Source organism: Protopterus annectens, chromosome 16.part0, assembly GCF_019279795.1.
Source record: "Protopterus annectens isolate FY-2018-M chromosome 16.part0, PAN1.0, whole genome shotgun sequence".
In the NCBI taxonomy this organism is placed as follows: Eukaryota; Metazoa; Chordata; order Ceratodontiformes; family Protopteridae; genus Protopterus; species Protopterus annectens.
The window spans coordinates 788,346,104-788,372,435 of NC_056750.1; positions in this window are offsets into that span (position 1 = coordinate 788,346,104).

Here is a 26,332-nt window from a genome sequence, read left to right on the forward strand (position 1 = left end):
ATGTTTATACACTTAAATCTTGAACTGAAGATGAATTTCTTTTCTCAACCTGAAAGAACTATATTTGCATAGGTGGGTGCACACATAGCTCCCATAGCTTCCCCTTTTGTCTGACAGAAAAATGCTTCCTCGAAAAATATGAAGTTATTGTCTAATATCATTTCTATTAACTCTAACAGCATATATAATTCATTGTCCGAGAATTTTTTCTTTCTCCTTAGAGTTTCCACAAAAAGTTCTAGAGGGATAGAAGTAAACAAATCTATCACGTCAGTGGTAACAAAAATTATGTTGTCCCTCCATAAACTTTCTGTAACACTCCTTAAAAAAATCCCAGGAGTCATGCAACACATTTGTAGCTGCAGCTTGCATAGAAATATCTTTAGAGACAAAATCAACAAATTTAGCTAATGGGGCTGTGATAGAACCACTTGCTGCCACTATAGGTCTTAGGGGTGGATTATCTATGTCCTTATGGACTTTGGGTATCCCAACAATTGAGGGCACTTTTAGCTCACTGTTGTGCAAAAAATTAAAGGTGTCCATATCTATAAAGCCTTCCAGTACTAGGTCAATCAAAGCCAAGTAGATTTTTTTATAAGCAATGTTAGTCTCATTTTTAGACACCTTCACATATTTATTCTCATCTAAAAAGATGTCCATCATCTTGCCCTCGTATATAGTTGAGTCCATAATGACCGTGCCTCCCCCCTTGTCTGGCTTCATTACTCTAATAAATTTGTTTGACTTAATATTCTCCAATAAAGTTCTTTCGTCCCTTGTTAGGTTGGACCGCACCCTATTTTTTGAAATTCCTTCCCTCAGTACTTTTTCTACAGCTATTTCAAAATTTCTAAATTGGGGATGTAAGGTGGGTTCCAAGTACTTTTTATTTTTAAACTGTTCTGATTTTTACTATTCCCTTCAAATAGTAATTCAGGGTTTTTCTTCCGAATGAACATTTTCAAATCAATAATTAACTTGCTAGTGTCACATTTTTTTCTTAGGTGCAAATTTAAAACCTTTTGTAAACAAGTTAAAATGTGTCTTAGTAATGTCTAGGCTGCTATAATTAAATATAGTGTAGCCATGAAAGTTCAACTTACACCTATCACCAATAATATCAGTCATACCATGTTCGTACTGATTTAATACTTGTATTTCCCTCCCCTGGTCGTCCACCCCCTCCAGTTGTTCTGGTGGTAATCTGTTGGCTGTTTGTTCTTCAGCCACCACACCATTTGGGTGGTCGGCACCTTCATTACATTTTCTAAACCCACTAAATTGCTATTGACCATCAGTACCCCCATAACTGACATATTTGTTAAGCTTGGGGTAACAAATTTTTAGCTCATACTCCTTAACATCTCTTTCAATTTTCTCCTTTTTCTGTTAATAATAATTTTAAGCCTCTGATCTATCTGAGACTTTAAATCCATGTACTTTTTCTTTTCCTGGTCCACTGTAAACATCATATCACTAACTAAACAAGTGTTGACTTTTTCTATAGTTCATTCAAAGTTAACATAACTCTTTCATTTTGTTTAATAATTGCATGTAAGATGTCAAAGCCACATTTATCAAAAATTTCTAAGAGCTCAAGATGAAAAACTGAGCCCTCTTCTACATTATTTGAGTATTTATCTACTCTTAAACCTTTCGGAACAATATTCAACTTCAAACACTCTTTTAAATATGCATATAACACAGGAACATAATTACAGAAGGTTTCCTTTTTCCTCTCAGAGCAATGCTAGACTGTAATATGGAGCAATTTGTGATGTCCCAAAACCAAGAATCCATCTGTGTGTAGTTGCCATTGTCACATGTCTGAAGAATCCTTTATTCCTCAGTACTGGCCACCAAGTTTTCTGATTAATTTCTTGTCTAGCTTTGCTCTCTGAATTGTCCCCATTGAGAGGGGTGGCTGTACTTATCTCGCAGAAGGCAGAGAGCTTTCTTTCTATCCTTCAATGCATAGCAAAGCTGACTTGGAAACCACATGTGCACATCACAGATGATAGATGGCTGCCTAACTCATGTTTGAAATGTGTCCATTGGCATCATATATGTATTAAATATTGCTTGGGTCCTAACCCCTCTTCCTCACATATGCTTTTGTTTTGCCTTTCATGGAAGTAGTTTTATGGATATATATTTGTACATTGCATCACACAGATCTGCAACATATCTGTACCCTTTATGAAAATTCTTCACATTCTATGCCCATGCCTTTGTATTCCCATTCCCCTAAAATAACTGACAGCTGCAGTATGTACTTACATTGCATTCAAGAAGTGCCATGGGATGAATGAGTCCTCCTGAAGGACACTGTACAGATGGCTGGTTGGATTCTGCATCCCAGTGGGATTTGTATTTTATAGCCATTTCATGGTGCAGTGGTCTCTGAGAGACATCCATGATGTGTTCCAGGAGTACACATTCTATGTTCAGTCTTATTGTTGCTAAATTAGATGTATGTGCAATATGCTGGACTTCCAACAGTTGTAACAATACCTTCACTTTATCTCACTGGTACACATTTGTATATGTTTAATACAGCCTTGCATTGTCCACCCTTCTAAGTGTTGAATTATGTGCCACTGAATCTCTTTGAATATCTGCATGTTATGAATGTATAAACTTTGCATTCACTATAGTCCACTTTTCTAAATCCCAGGATAGACAAGGATTCATTTTTGCAATGATCCCAAAGCGTGTTTTGACATTTTTAATGATCCTATCCACAATTGTGTTGAGCAGTTAGTTCCAAGAAGCCTGTCAAATGTTCTGAAAGTAAAAAAATAGCTTCCACTCTAATACACTAAACTCAATAATAAACAAAGAAACTTTGCAAAACTTATGTAATGCTTATCTAAATTTATTTTGAATGTTGAGCATAAAAAATAAAGACTTGAGGACAGATGAATTGTTAAAATAATTGTCTAGTATTCATGAATGTCTTAGGTCCCTCTTGCAGACAAGATGTCACAATGAAAATCACACATGGAGCTTCTTTAAAAGGGGCAGTGCTGAGGATGATGTCTGGTATGGTGGACTTGGAGGTAACCCACAATAATGCTAATTAGCTGCAATTCTGTAATGATTCATTATTTACCATATTAACAGAAGAACTGCGAGTTATCAGGTGCTCCCAGTATTGACTGAGGCTCAAGAATGGCTCATTGGACTGTGTTGCGGGACCCAGTCCAGTAACTGAAAAGCAGGGTAACCATTTGCTGATCCAGCCATTGAGGGTATCACTTGGCACTCAAGCACTAGAATTATTTGTTGTGCTGACTTATTAGTAATATTTCTTATTACTATTTATGTACTTTTTTAACAGGATTAGTCCATTCAACCTTTCCGTCAATAAGCTGTGAAATGCTGAAGTATATAATCTTAAACAATTGCATATACAAATATATAAAATGTATGGAAAAATGTGGACTTACAAAACATGCTGAGATTATAACATACAGATTTATATTCACAGTCTGTATACTGCCTCAGCTTGTGAGAGAGGAAGGTAAAAAATACTAGTTTTTTTACTACAATTTTCACTCTCAAGTGTTTCAGTATGGATTAACTTGCATTAGTTTCATGGGTTCATAGGTTCATAGGTTCATACTAGGCTATCTGCCCTAGGGCATTTATAAGCCTAGCCAGAGTGTGTGTGGCTTTCACCACCCCTTAGGATGAGAATACTATACCCATTAGTTTGCTGTGTCTCTGTCCAGCAGTGACACAGAGATGATTCCTGGGGTAAACCTACGATCTCCCATCCACTCGTCAAGATTTCTCTTGAACAGAGTCAATGAGGGGCTCTGCCTCACATGGACTGGGATTCTGTTCCATAGTGTAGGGAGTCTCTGGGTGATGAATCTGTCCCTTCAGCACATCCTATTTATATCTGTGTTGAGGTTTAAGTCTCTTGCTCTCGTGGCTCTGGTGGATTTGGATGTTTTGAGGTGGAGCATGTCCATTAATTCCGGGTTGGACATGGCCTTGTATGTCAGGCACAGATCACCTCTGAGCAGATGGTATGCGACTGAATAGAGCTGGAGTTTCTTCAGTCGGGCAGCGTATGACATATGTTTGAGCCCCTTTATCCTTTTGGTGAGGAACTTTTGGGGTCTTTCCAACTGCTGCAGGTGTCGGGTAAGGTACATTCCGAATGGGGCATTGTACTCAATCATTGGTCTGATAAGTGAAGAGTACAGGGGTACAATGACCTCTCCTGATCTGGATGTGAATCCCTTCATGATCAGGTGGGCAATGTAGAAGGTCTTCCTAACCACTTTGGCAATGTGAGTGTCAAAAGAGTGTCAAAAGAGAGGTTACTGTCAACTTGGGTCCCCAGGTCCCTGATAACTTCTTCCGTGTTTAATGGATTACCACCTATGTGGTAATTAGGGGTTACCTTGTTTTTCCCAAAGGGTATGACTATACATTTTTTGGCATTTAGCTTAAGGCCATGGCTCTGGCACCAGTTATCCATTTCTATGAGACCTCTCTGGAGGATGTCTGTGTCTGATGGAGTGTCAGTTATGGTGCCCAGTTTGCAGTCATCTGCAAATTTTGTCAGCCACAATCCCCCTATGTTTGCCCGCACTTCAAAAAAATAAATGCCGAACAAGAGGGGGCCCAGGACTGAGTCCTGTGGGACACCGCTCGTGACCGGCTTAGAGTCTGACATGGCACCAGCAACTCTAACCCTGTGGGTTCTGTCCTTGAGCCAGTTTGAAACCCATCTTGTGACATATGGGTTTACATCTAAGCTGGTGAGCTTTTCTATGATGCCTGAGTGGGGTATTGTGTCAAACGCTTTTGCTAGGTCAAGGTAGGCTGTGTGAACTGCCTTACCCTCATCAATGGCCTTAGTGACTGTTTCGAAAAAGTCGACCAAGTTCAAGAGGCAGGATCTGCCCTTGACAAAGCCAAATTGGGTAGGATTGCATTAGTTTCATAGCTGTACCCTATATCATGTGTTGCTCCATTCAAGGCAGGAACATTGTATATTAGTGTGCTAACTTTTGCCAAAGAGGAAACATTTAGAGGAAACATTTATTTAAGAATTTCTTTTTAAATTTCTGAATCTTTGTGGTAATGAATTTTGTTAGTCTAGGCCTACACTGTAGAAGATATTTTCTTCTTGGATCTTTACAAATGATGGTACCTTTGTAGTCAATTGAAGGGGATAATTTATGTGCCTGTGTTGGAGTCTGTATGCAAAATTGTTAAAAATCTCTTCTAGCAGTTAAAGAACTTAAAGGCAAAAAGTAACTATAGCAAAATAAGAAACCAGAAGTCCAACATCCAAAACTTTAATAAAGGCACAACAAACAAAAATTAGCAAGGCAAAGCTTTTGAGTCTTTTTCAATGTATAATGTCGATAATGCAAACCTCTTATTTAACTAAGAACCAGCCAGCCAGTCCGAATAACATAAGATCATATGATGCAAATCATGTGATACTAAAAGTCATGTAATATAAATAAATTTAAGTTAAATCAATACTACTTCGATAATAATAACCACTTCCCAGATACATTAAAATATCATATAAATATATAATAGAATTACTTTATATTAAGCAAAACATGGGATCATAGGAAGTTACTAGGCTATTGGCCCTGTGGCCCTTACAAGCCTAGCCAAGAATTTAGCCCATGTTCCAACAAGTCAGCACCCTATGCCACTGTCCAACAGGGACATAGGTGGAATCCTAAGGGTGTATTTTCTATTCCCCATACAGTTATCCAGGTTGCGCTTAAAAAGTTTAATGAGGTACTCTGCTTTATGTGGAGAGGGAGTCTATTCCCAAAAGGAGGAGTCTCTGGGACACAAATCTGTCCTGCCAACAAGTTCTATTGATGTCACAGGCCAGATTAAGGTCTCGTGTGTGGGTTACTTGAGTGGAGCTTGACTTGCGGATATGCAGCTGTCCCATCAGAGCGGGGTCTGAGATTGCTTTGTATGCCAGACAGAGGTCACCTCTGAGGAGTCTGTATGAGACAGAGGGACAGGTCTTTTAGCCTATCTGTGTAGGGTAGATGTTTGAGGCCCTGGATTCTTTGGGTGAGGAATCTCTGTGGTCTCTCTAGTTGCTGCATGAGTTTTGTTAGATACATGCCGAAAGGGGCATTGTATTCAATAATCGATCTTATAAGGGAAGAATACAGGGGTGTTATGACCACCTTGTCCCTGGATGAGATACCCTTACTAATGAGGTGGGGCATAATAATAATAATAATAATAATAATAATAATAATAATAATAATAATAATAATAATGATGATGAGATGGGAAAGCATTCCCTATAATGGAGGCAATATGGTGGTCAAAAGTCAGTTTGCTATCAACCTGGGTTCCCAACTCCCTCACAACTGATTGCGTGCTTAGTGCCTTATTATCAATGTGATAATTTATGGGGATGTCATTCTCCTCAAAAGGGATGATGATGCATTTTTGGCATTCAGTTTGAGGCCATGTTTCTGGCACCAGTCATTAGTTTGGGTGAGACCCTCTTGGAGGATGTTCACATCATTAGGGGAATTGGTGACAGCACCCAGCTTGCAGTCATCTGCACATTTGGTCAGCCATAGCCCACTAGATTTGGGCTGCTCCTCTGAGAAGTATATCCCAAACAGCAGAGGCCCCAAGACCAATCCCTGGGGTACACTGCTTGTTACGGGTCTACTACTTGACCTGGCTTCCCCTATTTTGACTAGGTGGGTTGTATCAGTGAGCCAGTTTGCTACCCATCTGGTAACATATGGACTGATGCTTAGTTGAGAGAGTTTATCTATTATACCTGTATGGTGAATAGTATCGAAGGCCTTGGCCGGGTCAAGGTGGGCAATTTGCACCATCTTCCCCTTGTCTATGGCCTTCGTGACTGTCTCAAAGACGTTGGTCAAATTTAACAGGCATGACCTCCCCTTGACAAAACCAAACTGTATGGGATCAAGAGACTGTGGACATATGCGAAGAAAGCCTTATGATTGTCTTTAGAAGATATGGCCAGTTGGGACTCAAAGTTTGCTTTGGAGGATTTCACTAGTGCTTTTATTTGGTTGTTCAGGTTAAGGAGAGATTGCTTCCAATTAGACACCTGCTCCTTCTTGGTCCTGGACAGCAATTTTTCCTTTTATTATAGAGTTTATTTATTGTAGATGTTCACCAGACAGGTTTATTCTTCCTTGAGGAGGATGATTTCATCCTGTCTGGTATTCCTGACTCCATGCAGCTATATAAATGCTCATATAGCACTTTGGTGTAAGTTTGGACATATGCACCAGTTTCTTTGGAGTGAGAGGGAGCTGTGAAGCTGTTTATACCTTCCCTCAGGAGGTTGTAATCAGCTTTGGAGAAATTTTTTTGTTTGACCCTAGCTGGGGGGGGGGGGGGGGGGTGTTGGGGGAGATGGTGACTTCAAAAGTGACTGCTTTGTGGTCGGATCTTATCAAGGATGATGACACTGTAGGGATGCTGCAGTGGTTACTCGTGTTGGTTAATACCAACTCCAAGATATTTTCACCTCTTATAGGGGTGTCAGCCAACTGTTCCAAGGCATTTGCACTGACAAAATCAAGGAATCTCCGGCAATGTGTGTTTTGGCATGAGTATTTCTTCCAGTCTATGGTTGGATAGTTAAAGTTGCCAAGGATCACAGTAAAGGGTTGAATCTTGATAAATTTGAAGAGTTCCAGATAGGTGGAGTGGGCATCTTGAGTCAGAGTTGGAGGCCTGTAGCTAGCTATGATTTGAATAGTGGTCTTGTCAGTTGTTAGCTGCACCTGGAGTATTTCCTGTGCATCATACTGTATGACCAGCCTAGAGGTGTGTATGTCTTTTATATATATTGCAACTCCACCTCCTTTTGTTTTGCTGCCCACGGCTTGGGGTCTGAATGAATGATAGGCTGAGTAACCTGGTATGGCTGGGGTGCTCTCCACAGCTTTGAACCAGGTTTCTGTGACTGCACAAATGTCAGCTTTTTCCAGGGTTAAGAATGCTTGCAGTGTGTGCAGTTTCATGTTTAGACTGCTAGCGTTTAGCAGCATAACCTTTAATTTGCATTTTGATGAAATTTTCATGTTGGTAGTTTTGACCTCATGGCATTGCCTAAAAAGGCACTATGGGGGAGGCAAGAGCCTTTGCCAGGAACCTGAAGCCCAAGGGAGACAGATGCAGGCCATCTCTGGCAAAGCGTCATGACTTGTCAATCATGTCATCCCAGGCTGTCAGGTACTGGATCCCCTTTGAATGACACCAGAAACTAAGCCAGTTGTTAAAGTCAATCATTTTCTGTTTGTTTTGGGGCATCATTCTGGGTGATGGTAGAATGCTGCTTAAGGCTAGGGACATACCTGCCTGGGACACGCACTCAGTGAGCTTGATCATGTCTCTCTTCATAGCGTCCAGAGAGGTACATCTCAAGTCATTCACTCCAACATGGACAGAGTCACAACAGTACCTGCTGAGAGACTTGAGTGCATCATATAAGATCTATAAATTCACTATAAAAACTCACGCTTCATTATAAGCACTGGTTTTATACTATTACTAGAATTAAGCCCTGATTTAGGACTGATAAATTACTATGGCTTAATTTTAGTAATAGTATCAAACTAGTGCTTAAAATGAAGCGTAAGTTTTTATATAGTGACTTTATAGATCGTATATGATGTTTTACAATATAAAGTAATTCTACTATATATTTATATTATTTTAATGTATCTGGGCAGTGTTATTTATTATTATCAAATTAGTATTGATTTAACTTAAAATTGTTTAGATTACATGACTTTTAGTATCACATGACTTGTATCATACGATCTTATGTTATTCTGATTGTCTGGTTCTTATTTAAATAAGAGGTTTGCATTATCTACGTTATGCATTGAAAAAGAGTCTTGTACTCAAAAGTTTGTGTTGCTATTTTGTGTTTGTTATGCCTTTATTAAAGTTTTGGATATTGGACTTCTGGTTTCTTATTTTGCTTTGGAGTCTGTATGCAAGAGGTGGGAAATATCTGTAATGTATTAGTCTGAAAGTTAAGCAATTTACTATTAGTATTGCTGTTGCTGTTACTGGGTGCCATTTAGCATTGTGCTGTTCTGTTGAAGGGATGTGTGTGTTAAATCCACAAACATTGCTTGTTAGTGTTTTGTGCTGAGCTTAGAACTACTATAGGTAGGCAGTAGTTAATCTGGGCCAGGAGGTTTTGGAATGCAGTGACACATCAGGTTTGTGCACTAAAAAGATTAGAATATCTGTAAAATAGCCAGAGATTAGTAAGAACTTTTGTGTTATTTGGTCTGCATGAAGTGTAAATGTTAGTTACTGGTTGAATGTGATACATAGCTATTATTCCTTATGGTTTGTTGAGGGCAGTTGTACACCTTCTGGGTCATTAATAAACTGGCGATGATTTTAAGCTTTTGGTGAATTCCAAATAACATTGATTTTGTTTTGCTACAACTTATTACCAGGTGTATCTCTGCTAGTCACTTCACAATCTGCTAAAGTCATGTTGAAGATTTTGTTAGAGTTTATGGAGAGCTCAGTCAGATCTGTATCTAACAATATCACCTGTATGTATGTATGTATATATATATATATATATATATATATATATATATATATATATATATATATATATATGTGTGTGTGTGTGTATATGTATATATATATATATATATATATATATATATATATATATATATATATATATATATATATATATATGTATATATATATATATATATATATATATATATATATATATATATATATGTGTGTGTGTGTGTGTGTGTGTGTGTGTGTGTGTGTGTGTGTGTGTGTGTGTGTTTATAAATGGATTCACTTAATAAGCTCGAAATTCTGAAATCTCGAATTTCAAAATCTCGAGCCCATAAAGTGGAAAATCCAAATACCCGAAACCACAAAACCGCGAAAGCCTAAATCCCGAAACCACAAAACTGCAAAATTCAAACTCCCAACACTTTCAAACACCAATACAACACACACACACACACACACACACACACACACACACACACACACACACACACACAACTAAACAAGCACACACATCTACCCTTATTATATGCAGGGGGGCAAGACCCCCTGCAACCCCCATGTGTGGGGCTCTGCCCCCCACACCTCCCTACTTAAATATTCTAACTCCAAGGTCGCACTACATACACACACATACACACACACACACACACACACACACACACACACACACACACACGAAACACCACCACACAAACTACATTCCTCTTGCACACACACATCACAGAAGCAACACATGCTAACACACACTAGCGCCCCTACCCAACACCCTTAAACATAAACACTTACCTGAATCCATGAACAAAGCACAATACCAGAGCCACTAATTCAAAATCTCCCACATTCGAGATTTTGAATTTCGCGCTTCTGGGGTTGCGCTCTTCTGATCCTTCCACTTTATGAGCTCAAGATTCTGAAATTCGAGATATCAGTATTTCAAGCTTATAAAGTGCTCCCATATAAATATACATATATGAGTCCCCTGCGTCTGACTGTATGTACGTTTGTTCAACAAATACAGGGGTGCGATTTAATGTCAGTGGTATGGATGGCCGAACAGTGGATATGTTGATGGTATGAAATGTCGATCCAGGTAAGTGGGGCTGGGGGATGAGACTGTGTGTGTGTGTGTGTGTGTGTGTGTGTGTGTGTGTGTGTGTGTGTGTGTGTGTGTGTCTGAGTTAGGGCTAAGTTTGGGGATAAGTGAAGGATAGGTGGATAGGTTTTATGTGTTTGTGTGTGAGTTTGTGTATTTAGCGTAAGGATAAAGGTTAGATTAATGGATAGATGTAGTGTTGTTTGTGTATGTTTGTGAATGTTTATGTGTCTGGGTCTGTCTTGTGTAGTGGCAGTGTTGCTGGAAGGTTTTAGTGATGGTATGGTGTATGGTTAGGGTTGGAGTAAGGAGCAGCATTAGAGTTAGGGTTTGCACCCATTACTAAGGTGTTGCAGAATGGTGGAGATAATGAAATACTCAGGAGCTGAAAGAACTAAAAATGTATTCCTTAAAAAGTTAAACAACTTCATCCTTCCACATAACAAGACTTCATTAGGACTGACAACCATTTAAAAACACTGGTTTATATATAAAATGAATTAGCCACATGTGTTAAATCAACCAATAACATCATTGCTAAATATATTTATTAAATATAACATGCCCAGTTTATCTCAGTAACCATCTGCAAACCATTTACAATGGTTTAAACTAACTTAAAATGAAAATTATGATGCCCAGTTCTAATAAAATTTCTTATTTCAGTTTAACTGCTCACATTTTGAGCAAATTATTTCATGCTACAGCCTCATTGAACCACAGAAATTCACTAGCATTAAGCCTAACTTGCCATAACAATTCACAAAATTCTAAATTATTTTCCCATGGACCACTTCACAGATTAACAGTGACTTGCTCTATACAAAACAATATAACTTTTTATTGTAACTGCAATAAGTTCTATGTTTATTCAATACATTTTTCAAATTACAAACACTAATGTCATAATAATGTTCATAAATCCTCTTAACTTTCACTTAGTTTTCTCTACATAAAAACAATGGCAGTAATAGCAAAAGGCTAAATAAACTATACATTTTGTGCTATAATTGAAACTTTGATTATACCTAAATACATATGTGTTAGAATTTAATAAAACATTTTCTCCTCTGTGTATATATTTATATTGCATAGAACATCCACGTCATACCTTGTACCTTCTGTTTGTGAGGTAAACACCTTAACCACTATACCAACCCCCCATAATGCTTCAGTGGCTATCTGCTGAGGGAAAGTACATTAACTCCTGATAGTAGGTTTGTGGGTGCATTATTAAATGCCAAGTTGTCATGGTTATCCATGGCATAAATCTGCATTAGGATGAGGGATTAAGATGCATACCACTTAGTAGTACTGTAAATGACGCAGATGAAGGTTTAGAAGCAGTGTCAAGGTGAGAATAGTGCTACCATTGGAGGGGAGTATGCATGTTACTTTTTAAAAGTTTATGGTATTAGACCTTTCGCAGTCAGCAGTTATTTGTAAGACTCAGAACCTCTACCTACCACATGTATGTGCACTAATGTGTACACTTTTATGCAGAAGTAGTAAAGCCATGTAGATGCAGGTGAGAGTGTCAGAAGTGCCAAACCTTATGTGTGCTCAAAGCCTGAAGTGAAGAACTTGCACCAGGTATGATGTAGTCATGAATCCCATCTTATCATAATAAAAACAATGCTGCAAATTGAAAGACACATTTGAATTTGCCATGCAGTGTCAAAATCCTTTAAAACAGGAATGTACTATTTGACATTGTGCAGAATAAACCCTACAGTTTATTGATTATGACTGGAATTCATTAACTCTGCATGGTAGCTGTTGGTGCTTGTGATGATGAGACATTTTATAACAGGATAATCTAAAACCAGTCTAATCTTCACAGGTATCAACATTGCAGAGCTCCTTGGGGATAGGTATGTAAATTCAGATTCAGGAGATAATCAGGTAGCATGAGGCAGAAGTTGGCTGCTTGCCCAGAAAGCTAGTTTTACAGCTGAAACAGCTGGCTGCTACAGTGTTGTTCATAGGTTCATAGGTATGTACTAGGCTAATGGCCCTGGAGCCTTTACAAGCCTAGCCCATAGGATTACCCTGGCATCATGCCACCCGACCTTAGTTCCCAGTGCCTCTGTTGAGTAAAGCCACTGAAGTGATCCCTGGGGTGAATTTTCTGTTTCCCATCCACTCATCAAGATTTATCTTGAAGAGGGCCAGTGAGGTGCTCTGTTTGACATGTATGGGTAGGCTGTTCCATAGCATGGGCAGTCCCCTGGTTATGAACCTGTCCCTCCAGCATGTTCTGTTAATTGTGGTAATGAGGTTGAGGTCTCTGGAGCGTGTGGTGTGGAGGGATTGGGATTTCTTTAGATGTAGCATTTCTAACAGAGCTGGGTCAGACATGGCTTTGTAAGTCAAGCAGAGATCGCCTCTAAGTAGGCGATATGAGACAGAGAATAGTTGGAGTTTTTTGAGTCTGTCCATATAGGACAAGTGTTTAAGACCTAGGATCCTCTTTGTGAGGTACTTTTGCGGCCTCTCCAGTTGTTGCAGTTATCTAGTGAGGTACATGCCAAATGGGGCATTGTATTCGACGATTGGCCTAATGAGGGAAGAGTAGAGGAAAACAATGACCTCTTTCTTCCTGGATGCAAAACCCTTAGCAATGAGATGTGCCACATAGAAGGACTTTCTGACCACAGTGGCAGTGTGGAGATCAAAAGAGAGGTTGCTGTCAACCTGTATTTCCAGATCTCTTATAACTCCTTCTGTGTTCAGTGGACTACCATCAATGTGGTAATTCATAGGAACCAGGTTTTTCCCAAATGGGATGACGACACATTTTTTGGCATTGAGCTTAAGGCCATGGTTCTGACACCAGTTGTTGGTCTCAGTGAGGCCTTTCTGTAGGGCATCAACTTCACTTGGGGAGTTAATAATAGCTCCCAACTTGCAATTTTCTGCAAACTTTGTCAGCCAGAGTCCCTTTGTGCTGGCCTGGACTTCAGAAAAGTAGATACCAAACAGGAGAGGACCCAGGACTGAACCCTGTGGGACTTCACTCATGACAGGTCTGCAGTCTGACTTGGAGTCAGCTACTTTCACACTGTGGGTTTTATATGTGAGCCAGTTTGCAACCCAGCTAGTGATATAGGGGTTGATGCATAGCTTAGTTAGTTTTTCTATGATTCCTGTGGAGGGAATGGTATCAGAGGCCTTGGCCAGATCAAGGTAGGCTGTATGAACCACCTTGCCTTCATCCACAGCTCTGGTGACTGACTCAAAGAAGTTGACCAGGTTGAGCAGGCATGCTCTACCCTTCACAAAACCAAACTGTGTGGGATCCAGAATTTGGAGATTCCCTATATCCTTGTTTATTAGGTCCATGATGATGTGTTCTATAGCTTTGCATATCAGACTCATCAGGTTAATGGGGTGATAGTTCCCAGGGTCTGTAGTTGCTCCTCCTTTGTGGAGAGGGATGACTGTAGCAGTGCGTCATTTGCTAGGGACAAAGCCTGAGGTGAAGCTGTGAGTGAACAGGGCACACAGGTGAGGTGCCAATTCACTCTGTAGTTCATGTAGAACACAGCCAGGGATATTGTCAGGTCCCATAAAAGCTATATTCTTGGCCTGGCACAGTGCTGTTTTAACCTGTGCAGCAGTAATACTGGGTGCCTGGCAATCTACTGGTGTTTCGAATGGTCCTTTTGGGGGGGGGTTAAGTTGGCACTGAATCTGTTGGCCAGTATATTGGCAATATCTGTTGGCTCGGTATAGGAGGTACTATTGTGCAGTAGCTCAGAGCACATCTGGGTATTGCCATGGAGATTCTTTACATAACTATAGAAGGCCTTGTGGCTGTCTTTGCTATCTGCTGCAATTCTGTTTTCATAGCTAGCTTTAGAGGATTTGATGAGAGATCTCAACTTTTTGTTGAGGCTGATAATGGAGTTTTTCCATTCCTGGGGACTTCATCTTATTCCACTTCAGTTTCCTCCTTCTGTTGTAGAGTTTATTTATGGCAGGGGACCACCAGATTCGCTTCCTTTTTTTGGAGGAGAGCGTCTTGGTTATATTGGGTATGGCGAGATCCATGCATTTGTGCATGTGTTTGTACAGTGCATTGGTGTATGATTTGGTGGTCATGCAACTATTCTCCATTTGCATGGGTGCCATGAAGTTAACCACCTCTGTTTTTAGGAGCCCAAAGTTAGCCTTGGAGATGTTTTTCATGGTGGTTACCTTTGTGGGGGTGGGGTGGGTGGGAGGGATGTAGATTTCCAAGGTGATTAGTTTGTGATCAGATCTAACCAGTGAGGAATTGACTATTGGTGTAGAGCAACGGTTGCTCATGTTAGTAATGACCAGGTCAAGGATGTTGCTACCTCTAGTGGGGGTAAGAACGAGCTGGTCCAGGGCAGTGGAATTAATGAATTCCAGGAAATGTTGGACAATTGTATTGGTACATGAGTAGTATTCCCAGTTAATGGAGGGGTAATTGAAGTTGTCCAGTATGAGAGTGTTAGGTTGGGCTCGAATATTCTCCAGGGTGCTTATGAACGTGGAGTGTGAGTCTTGGGACATGGTTGGGGACCTATAGCAGGCAATAACCTGAATCACTGTCTTACCCAATGTTAGCTGTACCTGAAGTATTTCTGATGTGTTATGTTGGGCTACCAGTCTGGAGGTGTGTGCATCTCTTATGAATATGAAAACACCACCACCTTTGGAGCTTTGGTCCAAGATCTGGAGCTGAAAGGTGTGGAATGAGTTATAGCCTGGTAGTGCAGGGGTGCTTTCTGCTACCTTATACCAGGTCTTTGTTACAGCACAACTGTTGTTCTCCATTTTAAGGAGTGCTTTGAGTGAGTACATTTTGAGATTTAGATAGCTTTGAGCAGCATGACCCTCAGTAAATCAATAGCCTACGTCTTTTTTACCAAACCAGAATGGAGATGTATGGTGGTGACCATGTCACTTCACTGACAATGTGGCCTGTCATTTGCTACTCACACAATCCAGTTTACTCCACCAGTATATAAGTACTGAAAGAGCACTCTGTGTCTATATATTACTTACCCAAGAGCTCCTTCCAGTTATGATACTTTGAGCTGCAGAAGCAGCTTTTTTATAAATAACTAAACTGTGCAGCCTTATGCACATTCATAAGTTCATAAATTGGTACTAGTCTAACTGCCATTGTGGACCATTTTAAGCCTAGACAATTAACTCATGGGAGAATCAAACACTGTAACTTGTGTCTGTAAGGCGAATATTTTAACATTACACCAACCTCCCTCCTCAAGCTAGGATGTGATGAGGGAGGAAGCATATTTTTAGTGGATTGTCCTAGGAAGGGAAGTAAAGAGGTGTGTGTGTGTGTGTGTGTGTGTGTGTGTGTGTGTGTGTGTGTGTGTGTGTGTGTGTGTGTGTGTGTGTTTATCAGTGCCTTCAGGAGTGGAGCAATGTGAAAAGTGGTATGTGCAACATTTTATCACTGCTGTGTATAACAGTGATGAGGATAGTGTGCTGTATAATATTTTATTACTGCAATGGTTATACTATGCTGAATGGAAGGGGGTTCTTTCATTTACCTTATGGTGTTTTGAATTGCAGTTGTCTGCTTTGTGGAAAGTAGAAGATTATTTAGTGAAGAAGATTGATAGGGTTGAGAAGGGGAAAGAAAGAGGAAATAACACATCCTTCCAAGAAATGGATAGATTGCATGAGATAGGAGTGGGATGCAGTAATCTATATAACTTGGAATGCATGGCAAAATTAACTTCTTGACAATTCTAAAACCTGTCCAGGTTACTCTTCCTGTCTAAAAGCTAATGGTCATAATATTTTGAATCATATGCTAAGATATCAAATAATATAAGTTAGAAGGAAAAGACAGTTAATTGCATTCTAAACCACTGTCAGTTATTACATAGTTCTGAATGCTTGCTACTTATAGTATACTTGACCCATTGACTTGACTTATAGCACCCAGGAAAGTTATGCTATGTTATATAAAGTATAAAACAATATAGTTTCTTACATATATAAAAGTTATTAGAATGTTATCAAATAATTAGAGTAACATTCACACTTTTACAAGTTAAACCTAGATCATACATAACAGTCATTCTTTTAATGCAAATTTATATACTACGTCTCCTTTAAAAAATGACAGTCTGCTTTATATTAAACATTTCATACAAATAGTCCTTACTTAATTGTTAAATGTTATTTCTTTAAATGCAATAGCTTTTTAGCGGTTAACATACTTTGAAATGTTTTTTTGCAGTTTTCTTAGTGGTTTGGAAGGGTTTGAGGGATTGATGTATAATGTAGAGGTGTCTTGGTTTCACTCGTGAACATTTTTGTGTGAATTGTAGCAGATAAGCTGTTCATTTGCAAGCCCTTATCATGAGGACCAGCTTAAAGCAGCTTAATTAGAGTCATGAGCACTTTTGTTGTGCAGTGGGAGTTCTGAAAATTCTAAGGACTGTCTAAAAGTAAATCATCATAATATTTTGAATCCTATGCTAACATCTCAATGAGTACAAGTTAGATAATGTCAAAGGAAAAATATACTTTAAAAATGATCAAAACACGGTAGGTTCAGGTTAAGGCACTTTAATCTTGCAGCAAGGAGACAAAAATGTGCTATTACAGAGTTTGTCTGACTAGAAATAGGAAATGCATTCATTTTTATATATTTTCTAATAAGACATTGCCTACCAAGCTGACGTAGCAAGTTATACGTTTTTTCATCATCACTTGTTGACCACCATTCACATGGATTTCTGCTGATTTATCAATTTTTGTGAGAAACTTCCTAAGGAAAACAACGTGGCCTTGGTTACCACTGGTTAGATACATGTTATGTTACCATTCAAGGTACTATGGCTAATTCAAGCACAAAGCTAGCAGTTCATTTCTCTAATAATCATTTGTCTAATTTATCTCGAAGCTTCTGCAGCTGTACATGTTCTCATACTTCGAACAGAGCTGATTGTTTAGAATCATTACATTTACAGGATATAGCATTGTTCATTCATTTGTTCCTGACCTAGCAGATAAGCACCTGCTTCTCAAGTACATTTTCAAAAGGCATAAACATAAATATTGCTGTGCTAGCAGTTACTAGGTCAGAGGGCATCTTGCAAGTTTCAGAAAGCACACTGCAGTTTCAAAAAGCATCTTTTTCAGTTCTCATATGAAACTCAATTTGTATATAAAACAGTGCATATAAAATAGAATGAAAAACGTGTTAATTCTTTTATCTACTAATTTGCATTAAACATACACACATTAATACATATTTTTCTAACATTTCCCCCCATTAATACTTTTTAATTCTATTTTCAAAAAAGAATAAACAGTTTGCTTCTTTTCTTAACCTCTTCAAATCAGGATTTGCAGTTAAGAAAGTCATTCAGTTTAAACTTTATGAAAGTGTTTCACATTCTAGCAGCTCTTTAAATTCAGTACTCTGATACATAGTCTCAGAAACTGATATGTCTATAAATTCTTTAATTAATTTCTTCATGCAGGGGATTCCACAACAAACACAAACTCCTATTAGGAGTAATCCCACCCCAATGGCAATCAAAATGTTCATTAGGATGGAACCCCACCCCCCCAAACAAATTCTGGAAAAAGTCCATCAGAGGGTTTGGGCCTGGTTTGGTCATGGCCGACACTTGCTGAATTACCTCAAGATGATCATTAATCTCATGCTGATGATCTGGGATAAACGCACAGCATTCTTCTTTGATTAAAGCGCACGTCCCACCCCTCGCCGCTAGGGTGAAGTCAAGAGCCATTCGGTTCTGGAGCACTACAGTTCTCATTGCATTCAGTTCATCAGTTATCAGTTCAAGAGCAGAAAAAGTTGCATTACTCATTACTTCGAGAAGTTTAGACAGTTTTTGCAGATCCCAAATTGATTTAACTGCGCCATATGCAGGTAATATGCCTGCCCACGATATGACAGCATCACTCAAGTCCATGTGCGTAAGTTTGGTTCCCACACTATGATGGTCTTTCCAGCCCACCTCAATCTGTCCCACTGGATTCTCAAGTTTTTTAACAGGCTTTTTGGTTACATCTCGGGTATTTCGAATATTTCCCTGAGGCAAGACTGCAGTGTGTCATATGGCCGGGACCAGGTATCCCAAAAAACAACTGCCGGACCAATTCTCAGGTAACCATTTATAGGCTTTTTTGCCACACACAAAATAACAGTACTCTACTTTAGTGGTTACTTTGTTACAAAATGACTGCCCTGCATGAAACATTTTCCTATCTATCACAGGTGACTGTTTAAAAAGTACAGGATTACGTTGTACCTGATCAAGAGTTTTATGCATAGATTTAAGAAATTAGTTATAATCTGTACTACAAGATCCACCTAAATCGTTTGCTTTTGTATAACATTTATATTGTGCGGTCACATTACACTTGCTCCAACCCACCTGTATGGTATCATTTTTGTAAAAACATGCAATTCCCTTTTGTGTCACAGGCAAATACAGTGCTACCTTATCATATGCTTTAATAGCTGCAGTGTCAAAAACCAGATTTTCCCAGGTCTCATTGACCCCTAGGGGGTAGCAGTCATTAATAATCCCCCATATGCTGTTGGTATGGCCGTGCAGACCCAGCAGTTCGAAACATTAAAAGTCTCAGCATACACACGTGTAATCACCTGATAAGTGTTAAAGTTCGGATGCCAGTCTATGTTTGGCTCATCACGTTTAATCAGTTCAACTCTTGTGGCAGGAAAAAGGAAAGGCCACAACAAAAAGAACAATGTAATTAGCATAGCTATCAAAACGATCATGCAAGTTTTCTGAGGTTGCTCAATGTCTCTATTCACTCTATACCTGGCCATTTCATTCTCGCTGGACAACAGTACAAGGTTTTTGTCCAGTTCAAAGTTCTTAACCAGTTTACAGTGTTTTAGATGAATCCAGGATGCTCGCTCTGCGATCTTGACTGCAGTGGATGTCGACAGTAGTACCTGGTATGGCCCTTCCCACTTCGGAGAACTCCAGTTCTTTTTCTTCATAATCTTCACCCAGACCCAGGTGCCTGGGGCTACTGCTGCTTCCGATTTTGGTTGCTCTTTATCTGAAACAGAATTTAACTGCAAAAGTTTGTTATTCAAAAATTGCCTCATATACCCTGCAAGTGAACTGTCAGCCTCCTGCTCTGCAGACATGAGAGGTTTCCACTGAGGTGTATAATATGCCCTCCCAAACAAAATTTCAAAAGGAGTTAATCCCTTTGCATTTGGAACAGTTCTCATGCTCAACAGTGCTAGAGGTAAACAGTGCACCCAGTTCTTTTGTGTCTCACTAATCAATTTCCTAAGTTTATTCTTCAATACCCCATTGTGCCTCTCTACTAATCCTGCAGATTGGGGGTGATACGCACAGTGGTTTTTCAATGATATCCCGAAATAACGACTAAGTTGTTGTATTGTTTGGTTTACAAAATGTGTGCCATTGTCACTATAAATCTTTTCTGGTATGCCAAATCTGAGTATAATTTCTTTAACAAGGACCTTTGCAACAGTAGCTGCATCTGGATTTTTAGTTGGAAAAGCTTCCACCCATTTGGAAAACATATCTATAATGACAAGACAGTACTTTTTATTTTCACATTTACAAATAGTATGAAACGGATACGGTGGTGTAGGGAAACTCCCTTGTGTAGGCTTCAATGCCCCTTGTGCATGATGCTTGTTACAAACATGGCATGCTGCACAAAAATGTTTTGTATAATTAGTAAATCCATACATCGTGAACACTCGATTCACTAACTGTACCATCCCCCCTGTTGAAACATGGCTCTGCCCATGGCTCAACAAAGCTGCATATCTAAACAAGTTAGATGGTAGAATTGGTTTCTTTTCCTTGGAGATGTACAGTCCCTTCTCAAGGATTGCTCCTCGTTTTATCCATTTTTGTTTTTCTACATTTGTAGTAAGTGTCTGCATTGTTTTTAACATTTCTAAATCTAAAATCTCAGAGGGTTGTAATTCCTCACTCAAAGAAAAACTTCTGAAGCCGAAGCTGCCTGTTTTGTAGCTGTTTCAGCCCTCACATTACCTTTTGAAATTCTATCCTGTTGCTTGGTATGAGCTACGCATTTGCAAATAGCTACTTTTCGAGGTAATTGAATAGAGTCTTCTTCTTCTTCTTTCGGCTTCTTCCCGGTTAGGGGTCCCCACAGTGGATCACCTTGTCCGCACATTGATTGGCAGTGGAGTTTTACAGTGTCAAGTTGCCAGCCCGGCGCCCAACCTTCCACAGAAGGCACACACACATGCACACCTAGGGCCAATTTAGAGCGTCCAATCCACCTGCAGCATGTCTTTGGGATGTGGGAGGAAATCGGAGCACCCGGAGGAAACCCACGCAACCACAGGGAGGACATGCAGACTCCGCACAGAAGGCACCCCAGCTGAGGATCGAACCGGAGAACCTCTTGCTGTGAGGCGGCAATGCTAACCACTGCACCACCGTGGCAGCCCGTAATTGAATAGAGTCTAATAAATCTAAAATAAACTGTGCATGATTAATTGGTTTCCCAGTAGATGTTATCATTCCTCTATTTTTCCACTGCTGCACAAAAACATGTACAGTAGAAAAAGCATAGTGGCTGTCAGTAAAAATATTCACTTTCTTACCTTCTACTAAGGTACATGCCCTTGTCAAGGCAATCAATTATGCTGCTTGTGCAGATAAGTTGTGTGGTAAAGACTTTGCTTCTAAAATCTCGGTATCAGAAACTACTGCATACCCCACTAGATTCTATCCTGTAGGACCCCTCCTGCTCGAGCTGTCCACGTAGTATGTCACCTCGGCATCATCCAAGGAAACATCTGTAAGATCTTGTCTAGGTAGTGTCTTTTGCTCAATCTCCTGCAGGCAGCAGTGAGGTTTGCCATCTGCAGGAGTTGGAAGCAAGGTTGACGGATTCAAAGTTGTGCATCGTTCAATTGTCATATGAGGTTGGCTCAACAGTACAGTCATACAGGAAAGATGTCTAGCAGGTGAAAGATATGCTACTTTTTCTTGCAATAAAATGATTGCGACTGCATGAGGCACTCTCAATGTGAGAGGGTGGAACAACACTACTGAGGCTGAAGCCTGCACTGCCATTGCAGCTGCAACTACTGCTTGTACACAGTGGGGCAAGGATCGTGCCACTGGGTCTAACTGTGATGAATAGTAAGCTATGGGGCGTTGTCTGTCCCCATGCTGCTGTGTCAACACTGATGTCATATAACCTTGCTTACAATCTACAGTTTGAAAAAATTGCTTATGATAGTTTGGTAATCCTAAAACTAAGGAAGATGCTATCAGTTGTTTTAGCCTGCAGAAAGCTGCTTCTGCTTCTGGTGTCCACTGTAATAAATCCTGTGCTGCCATCGGCTTTTTGAATATCAAATTAGTCAGTGGAGCAGATTCCAAAGCATAATTCAGTATCCAACTCCGACAAAAGTTAGTAGTTCCCAGGAAGGACATCATTTCCTTCTTGGTAGTTGGTCTAGGTGCTTGTAATATTGCTGTTTTTCTGTCTTCATCTAAAATCCTGCCTTCTTTGGATATTACATATCCTAGATATTTAACTTGTTTTCTCCAAAGTTGTAGTTTGTTTTTGTTTACCTTGTGTCCTTGAGTAGCTAAAAATTGTAATAATGCTATGGTATCCTCTCTGCATTCTTGCTGGGTGGAGGCTGCCAGCTGAATGTCGTTTACATAAAGTACAATCTGACTACCTTTCGGTGGGATAAATCCCGCCAGGTTACTTGCCATTTCTTGTGCAAATATCGTTGGTCTTTCACAATATCCCTGTGGTAGCCTCGTATATGTATACCGTTTCCCCTGAAATGTAAATGCAAACCAATGTTGGCTGTCTGGGTGTATCGGTATCGAGAAAAATGCATTGCTAATATCTACCACAGAAAAATACTTCTGCTGAGGTTTCAAATCATTCAATAAAGTGTGTGGATCTGGCACCGTTGGTGCCCTGGGTATAACTGCATCATTTACAGTTTGTAGCTCTTGGACCATACGCCATTCCTCATTTGCTTTCCTAACAGGAAATAAGGGTGTATTACACGGTGAATCGGGAAATTCTATTAAGACTCCTTCCTTAAGTAAGGCTGCTATTATAGGTTTGATCCCTATTTCTGCATCCTTTCTTAAGGGATACTGTCTTTTCTGAGGTCTAAATGCTGATTTTGGCATAATAGTAACTGGTCCTGCTGTACGAATAAGTCCTACATCTGATTTCCCTGTTGACCAGAGAGTCTCTGGTATATCTCGTAAGGCTTTTTCCTCTTCTTCCAGTAAGAGTAATACTCAGCTATCCTCACTGGCCTGTGAGTGCACAGCTGGGTGTGTCTGTGTTATCCAGTTCAATTTCTGCTTCTGTACTCCTTGTTCAGAGACTTCTAACTCTGTCTGTTTTTCCCACCTCGTGACTTTTTCTCCCAAGTCTGCCCACTGCAAATTTCTATTTTTAGTTAAGCTCACGTGGCAATCGATTAGATTTGTAGAGTGCTAAAAATTCCTGGGGCAACGAACAGCTTATTACACTGTTTCCTTCTGTGTCCCAGTACAAATTTCGTAATATTAACCTGTTCGCATGGTTCTGAAACAATTCTTGCTCATATTCTTTATCAGGTCCTGGTCTATTACAGTAATATAGAGTGCAATGCAACAAATGCTGTTTGTCAGTGTCAAGGGAGGGGGATTTACTAATGGCTACATTCATCAGTTCTTCGGTTACTGCCCCTGGACCAGTCGTAACCAAGTCCTGGCTGTACCAATAATATGTCTCACCCTCCGGTCGCACTACAAAAGTATCCATTTGTCGCTGTGCTTCCATACCCTGCATGGTTGGGACTACGGCTATCCAAATACCTGCATTAAGCCTCTGCCCAAGAGATTTACTGGGCATTTTGCAGAGACAACAATTTTGCTTTTCTGGGTCATTCCTGAAACGGGGTCAGTTATTGCTACGTCATGGGAGAGTGGCTCCCGATACAGCTGGCCATTAGCTGCTTTCACTAGTATGTAATCTGGTGATTCTGAATCTTCCAGTAATTTGGAAGGATGTATCAGGGTCCGTGAAGCCCCTGAGTCACACAAAAATTTGACTTCCCTCCCTTCTACCCGAAGCGTCACTTCCGGTTTTGTGTCTGCTAAGTAGAGCTCCAGGCTCAATAATGCTAAATCCAAAATTTCATTTTCTTCATCATCTATGAATTCATGTACATCCTCTATCCCTTCTGTCACATCCTCTACCCTTGCTACCACACTCGCATTTGTCTTTTCTTGTTTGTTTTCATTCAGTGATTCCTGACTATCATATAATCATTCCTCACCCTCCTTATCTTCCGTAGTTACCTTTTTATTTACCTGCAATCCCTTGCCAAATGTCCTTTTTTCCCCGCATTTAAAACATTCACCCCTTTTCTTTCTTTCCTCAAAATCTTATGATCGCTTATCAGATTGCTTGTTTCCCTGGGCATTTTTCTTACCCTTTTTCCCGGTTTGTACTGCAAAGACTTTTGACCCATCTTCTACTGCAAATACTTGAGCTTTCTTTTTCTTTTTGCTATTAAAATGCCTTTCGGCATGTCTCGCATATTCAAGTAATGACTATAATCTACCTGTACGATGATCTACCATGTGCTTTGTAATAAAGCTGCTAATGGGAATAATACTACCTTTTAAGAATGCATTCTTTAGCTGCTGCTCATATGGGGAATCATGTGTTTGATCTTCAGGTATCTGCATTCCGCAATGGTTATTAAAACACTCTAATAATCTAGCATAATATCTATCAACAGTTTCACCTTCTTGCTGTATACACTGATTAATGCAAGTCCAATCAGCCCTAGGCTTCCACTTTTCAGAGATTCAGTCCATCAGACCTTTTACTCTGTTATCCAATTCTGCATTAGTATGTGGGAGTGGTCTGAGCTCTGCGTCACGAGGATTCCAGTTGCCACTGATCATGTGCCAATCTGGACCTACAATTTGTCTAACTACTTTTTCTACTTCTTCTCCATTCAAATGGTAACTTAATCTCATACCCTGTAAGTCTTCTAGAAATTTTCTAAAATTAACTTTCGGATGGGGAATTCCCTCTGTGGCTTTCCGAATATCTTCCGGTGTCCATGGTCTATAAACTAAGAGAGTTGGATCCTGTCCTGCCTGCCCTGCCTGTGGATTCGGTACTTCTATGAGTGGACATATTTCTTCCTCACTCATAGCTCGTGAATTTTTACTCATCTCATATAATTCAGTTTCCCCTTTCAGGTTACGTGTTCGAGACCTAGTCTCGATAGGATCCCTGACAAACGGTTGTGATTTTGTAGGAACAGCTGGGTATAGCGGAGGTGGATCAGTTTGTCCACTCGCTTCATATTCCGGTAAGGGAAGCAGAGGGGGCAGAGGAGGGGCTGTTGCTATTACCAAGTTATTATCTTCTTTGTCTAAGAACATTGCTTTTGAATTTTTAATCTTTTGTTCTCTGCGATTTGCTTCCTCAAGCCACCTATGTGCCTGAGGGACTCCTAATTGCCGCTGCTTTTTTAACTGACCTTTCACGTCTGTTTTCAGTTGTCTGACAAGTTTAACAAGTGCAGGTTTATCTAAATTACCATCGAATTTGTATTTTTCAACCCATTTCGTATAGTACTTAATATTATCGACACGCTGTAATTGCATATATTTCGCGTCTTCAGTTAGGGACGGGTCCTGGGAATTTTTCGCGCACTGATTTCCCATGTTGCCTTAGCTAAGCTGTAATTTGTTACGTAACCCTTCTTATCACATGGTACCACAATTCTACACCTTTTCACAGTTTATCTAGAATAACTGTCTACCTATTCTGTTTCCCTGATCTATGACAATACAGTAACCTTTTTGTCCCTGATCTGCACATGCAAATCCTCCTGACAAAAAACAGTTCTGTAACTAGTCCCTGATCTAAAACAGAAAAAAGGTAAATTCCTCCTTACCTGACCCTCCGTGAGTTGATCCACCGGATCGTTGACTCGTCCTCCAATCCCAGATCAGAAACAGTGGCTGGCCTCTTTCGAACGATAATTCAGTCGGAGGTCTTTCAAAACAGAAGAGCCAATTTGGCCTCTTCTCCATACGGATACATGCCACCGCGGCCCAATTCTGACATAGGCCTAGAGCGAGAGGTACTTTCCGGTCCGAAGGACCAAACTGTCAAAGGAAAAATATACTTTAAAAATTATCAAAACACGGTAGGTTCAGGTTAAGGCACTTTAATCTTGCAGGAAGGAGACAAAAACGTGCTATTACAGAGTTTGTCTGACTAGAAACAGGAAATGCTTTCATTTTTATACATTTTCTAATAAGACATTGCCTACCAAGCTGACGTAGCAAGTTATAAGTTTTTTCATCATCACTTGTTGACCACCATTCTCATGGATTTCTGCTGATTTATCAATTTTTGTGAGAAACTTCCTAAGGAAAACAACGTGGCCTTGGTTACCACCGGTTAGATACATGTTATGTTACCATTCAAGGTACTATGGCTAATTCAAGCACAAAGCTAGCAGTTAATTTCTCTAATAATCCTTTGTCTACTTTATCTTGAAGCTTCTGCAGCTGTACATGTTCTCATACTTCG